This window comes from Equus przewalskii, chromosome 1, assembly GCF_037783145.1.
Source record: "Equus przewalskii isolate Varuska chromosome 1, EquPr2, whole genome shotgun sequence".
Taxonomy (NCBI): Eukaryota; Metazoa; Chordata; class Mammalia; order Perissodactyla; family Equidae; genus Equus; species Equus przewalskii.
The window spans coordinates 168,679,076-168,691,820 of record NC_091831.1 but is presented as its reverse complement, the minus strand read 5'-3'; positions in this window follow the sequence as shown (position 1 = coordinate 168,691,820).

The following is a 12,745-nucleotide window of genomic DNA, read 5'->3' as shown; positions in this document are numbered from 1 at the left end:
ACTGGGAACAATGTGCTGTTAAAGAGCTAGAGCAGAATTCTCACAGATGTTTTATGTATGACCTCTTTAAAAACAGTAAGTGCTGCCTAGACCTCCAGTATTGCTGAGATTGCTTCTATAATATTGTTATTTAAATTTGTATAAACATAAGACTGGGTATAAACGCCTTATTCTTATAGCTGCTATAAACTCTAAAACCAAAGCAGATTTGTAAATTAAGTACAAAACTACAAATCAATACAATTTAAATTAACGACATTAATTTATTGCGGGAGATGATGTGTTTGGCTGAAACTAAATCACCGTTATTGGGTTTGGTAGTGGGTAGATGGAGCCTTGGGGTCAGTTCCATACTTAATGTGTTTCTGTGTTTTGACTAATGCAGAGAATACCAATTCACATGAGTACGTTCTCAAAAAACTGAACCTTTGTTTACTACCAAATCATGTAGACACCAGAACATCCGCTTTTCCATATTTTAATTTGCCATCAAGACCCAGCGCACAATAGATGGTAACTGGGAGTCCGTGAAATAAGGTGGTTTAGGAGAATCAGACCTCATACGGAACACTCTGCCAGTGAGCAGTCCTTGAATGTCAGTGTCTTTCTTGAGGACTCTGCCATGCTTGTTATTTATTTCAACATGGAGTTAGCATAACAGTATAATTGAAATCAGCAGTAAATACGCATCTGATCAAATTGTGCTGACATTTGGAACAAGAGAAGATTCTCTGAAGTTAGTTTTCGGCTTGTTGGCAAGAGAGAAAAAAATTAATAGACAGTGTATATAATCAAAAATACCCTTTCACCCCCCACCCAAGGCAGATAGCTTCCTACAGGGAAACAAGTCTGACCCTGGCATCCCAGGCCTTTTGGTTTTTCAAATGGCCTCAGCACCGCGTTTGCCATGAATGAGGCTTGAGAATGCAGAATTCCACAGAGGCAATTAGTAGGCACTGAAAGTGACTCATTCACACTGTGTCAAAACTGATCATAAATCAGATTTTATTATTATTGCTTCCACTCTGTTTTCACTTTCAAATATTCAAATTACCATTAGATCTTTATTTGTGTAGAACGTCCTGAAAGCATTTGGCTCTTACTTGGTGCAGATACATCATTTATATTATTCAGTCTGCCTCTGTTCATTTCTCATTAGCCCCATAAAATAGCACATTACTCAGTGGCATGTCATTTTCATGATGTGAAATCAAGGCACTGATTTATTAAAAACCTAAGAAACTAAAGGCTTGGTCAATGAAAATGTTAATCATATGTATATTATCACTAGGAAATAGAAATTTTGCCTTCATAGACAAGATGAGGATAGTGGCAGACACTTGCCATTGCTGTCATTTAGAGAGTAGGACATGCCACCCCAACAGCAGCCAGTTATACACACTGTCCCCTAGGTCTGTAAGATGAAATGGCAAACAAGTGCAAACTCGTGTTGAAATCTCATGGCAATGCTTTGTTATAAGCTAAATATAATTTATTCAGATATTTCAGACTCTGCTTATTTTAATACTTTAAGAGAATCATCCCAATAAAAACAATTTCTTTTAAAAATCCTGTAGAAAACCCTCTGACCCCTAAGAATTTTTCTGAAGACTCCAAGAGGTTCTGGATCCCAGTTTGAGAAACACTGTATAGGCTGATCTAATATCTGGAGTTTATGGAGCTTTATATGTGCTCTTCCCTTGAGAGAATAAGTCAAGAATTAGAAACGGAAAAGATGGGAGGGGTGGGTGATGTTTATTAAGCACCAACTATTTGACAGGCATTTTGTATTTACAATTATTCTGAGAGGTAGGTATTATCCCATTCAACAGCTGAGGAAAGCGATGCTCAAAGGACGTATGTGCCTTGCTTAATTCATATGGGTAATAAAGTTGGGTTGGAGAAGAGACGGCATTCAAACTCGGGATCCCCAGAATCCAAACTGATGCTGCTTCTGTTATTCTGTGATTTAATTTAACATTAGAGATATCCTAACATAACTTTAACCAGGAAAATCTGGGTAAACTATTTTGAAATTCCTGGGTAACCAATACACAGAACATGATAGGATGAAAAACTTCAGTCAGCTCTAGGTGTTCTGTTTCTAGATTATGAAGGAAAACAATTCGGTCTCAGACCAGCTCACTTCTATGTTCCAGAATGCTTCTGGATTACCTTTTTTTAGACTGTTGAAACTTATTTATGAAGTAAAAAGTAATATAATTGTTGTAGTCAGAAAAAAAACAGAGGAAAAAACCTGCGACTATAAAAAACAATAGTAAAATGACCCACGCCAGGACATCTTTGCCCATGTTGTCCTCCATTAAAACAGGTAATTCAGGGGCCGGCCCAGTGGCACAGCAGTTAAGTGTGCACGTTCCGCTTCTGCGGACCAGGGTTCACCAGTCTGGATCCCAGGTGCAGACATGGCACCGCTTGGCACACCATGCTGTGGTAGGCTTCCCACATATAAAGTAGAGGAAGATGGGCACGGATGTTAGCTCAGGGCCAGTCTTCCTCAGCAAAAAGAGGAGGATTGGCTGCAGATGTTAGCTCAGGGCTAATCTTCCTCAAACAAACAAACAAACAAAAAAACAGGTAATTCAGAATTGCCTCTATTGTTCAGTTCTTGAGTAAAATAAAATGAAATAAAACTCAGCTCTTGAAAAATAATTGAATAAAATAAATAATAATTCAATTACTTGAATGTATGTTTTATCAACCAAAATCAGCTTTCTGTTTTGGGTAATAAGCTTTTGTTTTAATCAAATATTTTTCATTAAAGAATCTCAGTAGGGGCCAGCCCTGTGTCTGAGTGGTTAAGCTTTCATGCTCTGCTTCAGTGGCCCAGAGTTTTGCTAGTTCGGATCCTGGGCACAGACCTAGCACTGCTCATCAGACCATGTTGAGGCAGCGTCCCACATGCCCCAACTAGAAGGACCCACAACTGAAATATACAACTAGGTACTGAGGGAGCTTTGGAGAGAAGAAGGAAAAAAAAAATTTTTAAACATCTCAGCAGAGTTACATAGACTGCTAGCATTGTTGAGAGCTCCTACAAAGGTAACCAACTCAGGGGTTTTTTTAAGTAACACAAAAATTAATTAGAGATGGAGATTCTAAAAGAAAACAGGAAAATATTTTTGCAACCTTAGTGTAAGCAAAGATTTCTAAGATAGGACACAGAAAGCGGAAACCATTAAAAAATTGATAACTGGACTTCATCAAAATTTAAAACTACTGCTCATCAAAAGACACCATGTAAAACAAACAAAATAGGCAATCCAAAGACTGGGAGAAAATAGTCAGGAAAATTTCACAAGTATCAGGAAAAAGACCTGTATCTAGAATAAATCAGGAACTCTTACCACTCAACAATAAAAAGAACAACTACTCAAAATATGGGCAAAGACTTGACAGACACTTCATGAAAAAAGATAATACAAATGGCCAATAAGCAAATATAAAGATGCTCAACATCATTAATCATCAGAGAACTGGGAGTTAATACACAATGGATAGTATTTCACACCTACTAGAATGGATAAAATTTAAAAGATTGACAATACCAAATATTGACAATTATGTGGAGTGACAAGAACCCTCAAACATTGTTGGTGGGAGAGTAAAATGGTACAACTTTCAGAGAACCATCTGACAGTTTCTCATAAAGATAAACACACACTGACACCATGACCCATCAATTCCGTTCCTACGTATTTGTCCATGAGAAATCAAGACATATGTCCACAAAGATTCATATAAGAAAGTTTACAACTGCTTTATTCATAATATCTCCAAACTGGAAACAATCTAAATGTTCATCAACAGGAAAATGGATACATTGTGCTACATTAATACTATAATAATGGAATACTAGTCAGCAATAAAAAGGAACACATTACTGATATGCACAAAAACATGAATGAATTTCGCAGGCATATTGCACAAAAGAAGCCAAACATGAAAGAGTACATATTGTATGATTCCATTCACATAAAGTTCAAGAACAAGCAAAGCTAATCTAATAGTGACAGAAATCAGAACAGCAGTTGCTTGGGGGAGTTGGGAGGAAGGGGAATTAACTAAAAGATGGCACGGGGGACTTTCTGGAATGATGTCAATTTCTATATCTTGATCAGTGTGTGGGTTACATGGGTGTATGCATTTGTCAAAACCTATCAAGTATACACTTGAGATGTGTGCATCTCACCATTATAAATTATACTGCAATAAAAAAGCATGCCTCAATAAAAAAGATGAAAGCATCAGGAACAAAAGGACTCTTGCTGAAATCTAATGCTGAAGGGTTTGCTGTTTCTAACCAGTGTATTGTGCTTCCTGGAACTTTATACTCTATCTACACTTATTCACCAAACATATATTGATCCCATCTAATGAAAAGGCACTTAGTAAAGCTGGTAGATACTGCCTTGGCGCAGGCTCCATCAAGTTGAGTTGAGAAATATATACATGTACTTCTGAAGGAGTGCGCTGAATGTTTTTCAATTTATACTAATTCCTGTATTTAATAAATATTTATTGGGTACCTACTATGTGCCAGGTAATGTTCTAAGCACCAGAAGTCTAGCAGTGACTAAGACACGACACTCCTTCTTGGAGTTCACTCATGTGGAAGAGACTGACGATGAAAAAGTATGCAAATAAATAAGAGGGAATTTCAGGTGGTGATAAATGCAATGGAGAAAATGCAATATTCGACCACATTTTCCTCATTTCTGAGAAACGGTAGATGAATCACATATTTGCATGTCAAACCACATGTCACATTTAGCTCCGTTGCAATTTCAAAGGTCAATTCTCGAATACTTTTGTTCTCACTGTATGGTAAAAACACACTTTCAAAACATGAGAACATGAAGCCCTATTTCACCAATGCACATTTATGTACATTTTATTTTCTCACACACTCCTTAAAAGCGACAGATTTGACAATTTACCAGATCATTACACACAAATTAAAAGCATATGGGCTCTGTGTTAAGTAAAGTACGCAACATGGTTAGGATCCACCATCATCCCTCAGTTTCCCTGGGAACCCTCACTTTCTCCTCCAGGCTTGAATACTTAAAGAGTTGTACTATAAAATGGCTGGAGATTTTTAAAACCTACTGGTCTGAAATGACCCATGAAAATCAGACTACATACCAACTCCTCGTCATCATATCATGCATGCTGTAGGAAGTAAAAGTTTCAGACTAAAATCTTTTAGCACCTACCACATTGTTATTGTTTGAAAGTCATGCCATTGAGCCACACAGTTTCAGTAAGTTAAGCATCTGTTACCAGACAGTAGCACTGTTGCTTTTGATCTCTAAAAGTTTATTTCGGTTCTCATCTGTAGAGGAACAGAAAGAGATTCTAGCCATTGGTGTTTTAGCTTTGTTTAACATTGATGAAAAGCTAAAATTGTAGTAGTCTCAGCTACTGGCAGATGGCAGATTGTCCCTTGTCATAAAAGCACTTTCTCAAAGCCAGGTAGACTTGCACAAGCCAAAACGTGGGCGAGATTATTTTCTGTAATTTTAGTTTCTTCAGAGGTTTATACCATTTTGAGAAATAGTGTTATCTTTCATTAGCAAATCCTATCAGCACTTCAGGGAAAGCAATGGATGACAAACATCTTTAGTCGTCACCTGCTTGGAAACGGAGGCCATGACAGGAGGCAGTGTGGTCTGCCCAGTGCTTACTGGCAAAACTGAAATTAAACAAGAGATCACTGAATTGTCCCTTTGGGGCTAATCTCCTAGCCTCCCCTCTATGCCACATGATTCATATAAAAGAAAAGCCTTGTTGACTGTCAGCTGAGTCTACACGTGATGCAAATCCGTATTTATGGTCATCCACCTTGCAAAATAATGATGATAGCAGTGATGGTAAATCTTGAGAAACTGTGGAGCAGGTATTCAAGTGGAGGCAAGCAATTAAAGAGAAGGACAATGAGGGCTGCAGAATCACCTGAACAAAAAGAGACTAAAGAATCAAAATGATTGGGGCTGGCCCCGTGGCCGAGTGGTTAAGTTTGCGCGCTCCGCTGCAGGCGGCCCAGTGTTTCGTTGGTTCGAATCCTGGGCGCGGACATGGCACTGCTCATCAGACCACGCTGAGGCAGCGTCCCACATGCCACAACTAGAAGAACCCACAACGAAGAATACACAACTATGTACCGGAGGGCTTTGGGGAGAAAAAGAAAAAAATAAAATCTTTAAAAAAAAAAAAAAAAAGAATCAAAATGATTGTTTATATATAAATAGATATGTTAATAAGAGTGAAAATGGACTCCTACAATTTACACAACGAGGCTGAGTTTTACTTTTTTCTATTTCATGAAAATGTACCCACAGAGTTGGTACTCACATAAAACTCGATGTGTTTTACCTTTCCAAGGCAGGGTTTGAGGTTGATGGCAGAGGCAGAATGCCTGTTGACTGAATCTTGCTCCATGCCTTCCAGCTCAACTGTTTTACACCCTAGGCTAAGAAAATAATTCCCGATCACCCTCGGATGGCATACATAATGGTGTCTGAAGTCATCCTAAAATGTTTTATCCTCCTGGCTCCTTTTTCATCATTCCAGGACATAAGGTCAGTAAGGACCTCTTCTCTATAGATCCCATAGCACTTAACCTGTGGGGCTGTTAGGAACACATGTTTTGGGGCAAGTATATCTCGATTTGAATCTCAGCTATGCGATCCTGGGTTAGTTCTTTGACTGTGCTTACCCACAGTTCCTTGAATTGGGAATAATACGGACCTCATCACGTCATTGCAAGATTAAAATAAGATGAAGTGTGGGGCCGGCCCCATGGCCGAGTGGTTAAGTTTGTGTGCTCTGCTTCAGCAGCCCAGGGTTTCGCTGGTTTGGATCCTGGGTACCGACATGGCACTGCTCATCAAGCCATGTTGAGGCAGCATCCCACATGCCACAACTAGAACGACCCACAACTAAAAATATACAACTATGTACTGGTGGTCTTTGGGGAGAAGAAGAAGAAAAAATAAATATTGCCAACAGATGTTAGCTCAGGGCCAATCTTTAAAAATAAATAAATAAATAAATAAATAAACAGGATGAAGTATGAAACATGCCTAGCCTATGAAAGATACTCAAATAACTATTGGTTCATTTCCTCTCTGCTTCTTTCTCATGGGTCTTATCACACATCTTAGTTATCTAATTAGCACACCTTGTTGTTTACCTCCCCTTAGACCGCAGCCTCCCTAATAGTGAGGATGGCAGATCATTCATCTTGGTGTCCCCCAGAGCCCACCACATAGTGCCTTAAACAGAGGAGGCACTTGGAAACGATGTATTGAATTTTACTTCTCGTAACTCAGCATACACTCAGCAATTTAATAACATAAAACCACAGCCAAAATGCCCAGTGATGTTTCTTTTCTCCAATAGGCCGGCTGCTTTCATTTTTAGAAGCATCCTTCTGGAGCATTCACTTAGACTGATGGCCTTTCCTTCAGGCGGGCAGAGTCTTCCCTGGTTAGATTGGGCTATCCGTTTTCACAATTCAGCTGAGGCCTTGCTTTCATCCTGAATTAGTTTGTGACATGCGTGTTCAGATGAGATTTCCAGTGAAACAGGAGGAGCCCAAGGAGTGAATCAGCCAAAGTATTCCATCTTTTGTCAACTGAACATCCATTAGTTGCAATTTATAGTATGGTTGACTGTGTGTCTCTCTATATATGCAATACGTTTCTAATAACACTCATAAGAATTTGAGTGAGTCCTAAGTGTGTTCAAAATGCTTTGATCCAGGGAAATTTATTTTTTCAAGTTCTCCACAGATAAAGTAAATGGCAATTATACAAATACTTTAAAGAGGCAAATTCAAATCAGTCACATGGGGCCATGCCTTATACATTTCACCCTGGGAAAAAAATGTAAATAAATTAATATTCTTGAATATTTATGAATTAAGTCCAACTTTTCTTTCCTTTATCTTTCTCTTTTGTTCTTTGACCTTAGACAACCTCAGTTTTCTCATCTCACAGGGCTGTTTCGAGGATTTAATGAGATAAGTACACACAATGCCCACCTCAGTGCCTATGGCACAGTACAGGCTGGAGTCGTGGCAGTGAGGCAGCAGGAACTGCCATTCGAGGCACGGCCTAAGTCTGGCCTCCCTCTCAGGAGAGATGAGAGTTCTCCACAACAATCCAGTAAAGAATTTCCCAATCTCCTTCTCTCTGAGCCCACAGACATTCCAAAGATCTTTGACTCAAAATACTGTAAGAATTCTAGTCACAGTAAATTTCATCAAAAATATTCTCTTGAACAAAAAAAGCAAGGAAGCATATTTGGAGGAGGGGGACCACGCAGGGGTTTCTGGGAGCTGGCAGTGTTCTGGATCTGGGGCGTGGCTACACGGTTTGGCTTTACGGTAATTAAGCTACACATTAATGTTTTATGCACTTTCCTGTATGTGTGTCATATTTCACAATGGAGAGGGTTTAAAATGAGATCATATGTGTGTGTCTCAAACAAACAAAGAAGACTTCCTTGGATTTTTAGTGTTTTATGTTTCTCAGACTGCTTTCAAATAGGTGACACACTGTGGCTCAAATAGGACTTCTCTATTTGATCCAAAGATGCTAAAAGACTTGTTTGAGGTCACAGTCTTGTCTGAGGCTAGTTCCTGATAAAGTCTAGTGCTTAGGACTAAGCTGTCCGACATTGTTTAGTGTTCTTTGTACTTCTCCGAACTTTCTTCCAAACCAGCATGTGCACTTTACACCATGTCAATATTATGCAAACTAAACAAAATCTTAAATAATTTTTTAAATTGTGAAATATTTCAAACATATCAGCAAGTATTGAGCATAATTTAAGAAAATTATTACCTGAACAGACACAAGTAAAATTTTACTTATTTGCCCAATTTGCTTCAAACTTTTCAAAAAATAATAACATAGTATAGATATATTTTAGACCCACTGTGTACTTCTCTCAGCTGGTATTCTTCTTCCTCTCTTCCTAAATTCCAATTTCCATGAATTTTAAAAATAGTTTTCTACACACACACACACACATATATATATGTACACATCCATAAACAATATGTAGTATTCTTTTGCAGGTTTAAATTTTTTATTTAAATTGTATCATACTGTAGGGGCTGGCCCAGTGGCACAGCAGTTAAGTTCTCACCTTTCGCTTCGGTGGCCCAGAGTTTGTCAGTTCAGATCCCAGTTGGGGACCTACACACCACTTGTCAAGCCATGCTGTGGCAGGCGTCCCACATATAAAATAGAAGAAGATGGGCATGGATGTTAGCTCGGGGCCAATCTTCCTCAAAAAAAAATATATATATATATTGCATCATGCTATAATATTGTTCTGCAATTTTTGGTCTTATTTTGGCTTAAAATTATATTTTTGATGTTTACCCATGCTAATACATGTAGCTGCTGGATAGTATTCCTTGCCTGGATATACCACTATTTTTTAATTTACTCACTCTCTAAGTGGTCATAAAGAACACTTAGGTTGTATCGATTATTGTGCTGCTGAAAAAGTTCTTGTAGAACAGAGATTGACCAACTACAACCCATGGGTCAAATCCAGCCCACTACCTATTTTTGTAGGGCCCATGAGCTCAGAATGGTTTTTACAGTTTTTAATAGTTGAAAGAAATCAAAGAAGAGTAATACTTTGTGACCCATGAAAACTGTATAAAATTCAAATTTCAATGTCCATAAATAAACGTTAATTGGAACACAACAATGCCCATTTATTTACATATTATTCAAAGCACACACAGCAGCATTTGAGTAGTTGTGACAGAGATCGTTAGTTCATAAAGCCTAAAATATTTACCATCTGACTGTTTACAGAAAAAATTTGCTGCTCCCTATTATAGAGGTCTCTTCATGTATGCATGTGAGAGTTCCTCTAGGATATATTTCCAGAAGCTGCATTATTGGTTCAGAGAGCACTAGATTTTTCAGTCTTACTAGATACAGCCAGTTTGGTCTCCAGATGATTATTCCCGTTTACGTAACTACAAGCAATGTGTGAGAATTCCTACTGATTTACTCTCCTGATATTATCATACTCTTAAGTTTCTGCCAGTCTGATTGGTGTGAAAGGGTCTCATTATGATTTTTATTTGCATTTTTGTAGTTACTGAGAAAAATAACGATGTTTTGACAGATATTGTGAATTGCTTATTCGCAAACTTTCTCATTTTTCTGTTGGGTTGTTTATCCTTTTCTCATGGATTTCCAGAAATTCTTTAGGTATTCTGGAAACCAAATTTTTCTAAATTATGTTAGTTATTAATACCTTCTTCCTGTCTTTCTGAGTCTTGTCTTTTAATCTTGTTTGTAGTGTCTTGTGTGTATATAAATATATACTTTAACATAACTAAATTTATCCACTTTTCCTTTATGAATTGTGTAGTGTTTTTTCTTATCTAAAGATTCTTCCCTATTCTCTAATTTTCCCTAAGGCTATAAAGATAATCTCCTATATTTTCTTCTAAAACAAAATAATAAAATATTTGAGAAGTGAAAACAAGTACTTATCTAACTAGCCAGGTCAGCATGAATAGGCGACAATTACTAACTCCAACCCAATTCTGCCCATGCCACCAGGAGTCTGATGTAATTCTGGCCGGTGAAGGAGGGCATTTCAAGAGAGAGAAAATAAGATAATAATTTTTTAAAAATACACTGATGACCTTGACAGGAGGAGGGGGATGGGGGTGCAAGCTGGATTACAGCGGGATGCCAAGTTAATAGGAGACATGAAGTGAAAACTAAATTATTCTTTCATAAGCCTGCTGGTAAAGGGAAGGAAAGACATAGAAGCAGATATAAAGTAAAGAAGTGATTTTTTATTAGAGAAATTTCACCATGTTTGTATGCTGATGGGAAAGAGTATAGCAGAGACTGAAGATTTGGGAGTGAGGGGAGATCACTGATGGAGCCAGACTGCTGAGGAGACCAATGAGGTGGGACACAGATGTTGCATGGAAGGGGAAATCCAAGCTCTGTCTTGCTGCACTCACACCTTTCCTACCTGGGATACGTCTCCTGCTCTCCTCTGCCTCTCAGAAAACTAAGCATTCTTAATTATGACCACGTGGTATTAGCACAAAAGATAGACAAATAGCTGATTAGAACCAAAAGAGAGATCCACACTTTTAAGGTCAAAGGTATGCACAACTGTAGAACTGAAGGGCAATGGGTAAAGAAGGATCTGTTCAATGAATAACATTGGGTCAATTGTGTATCTATATGAAAAAAATCTTTATTTCTGTCTCACACCATATGTAAAACAATCATTTCTGTGGAATGTATATCTATATGAAAAGTAAGACAATAAAACTTCTAGATAATAATAACATAAGAGAATATCTTAGTGACTTTGAGGCAGGGAAAGTTTTCTTAATCAGGACACAGAACATAATAATTGATAAGGAAAAGACTGACTATATTAAAATTAGGAATTTATGTTCATCAAAAAAAAATATCCATTAAGAAAATGAAAAGGTAAGCTGCAGAGTAGGAGAAGATATTTCTAATACATATAACCAACAAAGGGTTCATATATAAAGAATTCCTGCAAATCAATAAGAAAGACAGACAACCTAATAGAAAAAATAGGTGCTCAACCTAATAGAGCCCCTGAACTCTAGACACTTTAAAGAGACACTTTACAGAAGAGGATATTCAAAGGACCAGTGAGCATATGAAAAAGCCTCAGTTGGTCATCAGTGAAATACAAATTAAAACCATAATGAAATTCTACTAAATACTTTCCAGAATAGCTAATTATAAAAAGACTGACAATACCATGGTTGGTTATACATTTAGAGATAGATAGATGACAGATAGGTAAATAGATAGATGATAGAGCAATAGATTGATTGATAGATAAATCTTATTAGTCCTGTTTCTCTGGAGAATGCTGATTAATATAGATATTAAAACATATGTAAAATGCTGGAGGCTTGAAGGCCAGGATTGAGGTACTGTCAGGGTTGGTTTTCAGCGAGCTCTCTCTTCCTGGCTTGTATATAGGTGCCTTCTCTCTGTGTCCTCACATAGTCTTTCCTCTGTGCATGTAGAGTGAAGGAAGGAGTGACTTCTGGTCTCTCTTCCTCTTCTTATAAGGACACCAGTCCTATTGGATTAGGACCTCACCCTCATGACCTCATTTAACTTTAATTACCTCTAAAAAGGCCCTATGTCCAAATACAACCAAATTGGGGGTTAAGTCTTCAACGTATGAATTTTGGTGGAACACAGTTGAGTCCATAACAATAGGCAAGACTAGATAGAACAGGGGAAGAGATGCTATTCAAACACATAGTGATTGAGAATATTTAGAATAGATGTTCAGCAAACCTAAATCCAAAGCAGTATAAATGAAAAGAAACGTGCTTAGACATATTAAACTACAGAATACCAAAGACAAAAACAATGTTAAGGGCAGATAGAGAAGAGAGACTATCTACAAAGCAACCTCTTTTAGACTTACAGCTGATTTTTTACCAGCTTCAATGAAAGTAAAAAGATAATGGAATATTAATAGCTTCAAAATCAACTGTGAACCTAGAAATGTATAACTAGTGAAACTATTGTTTAAATAGCAAGTGCAAAATAAAGATATTTTCTGAAAAACTAAAACTGAGAATTTTCACTAAAAGAATTCATACAAAATATATTCCAGGAAGAAAGAAAATGAATCCAGAAAGAAGGTC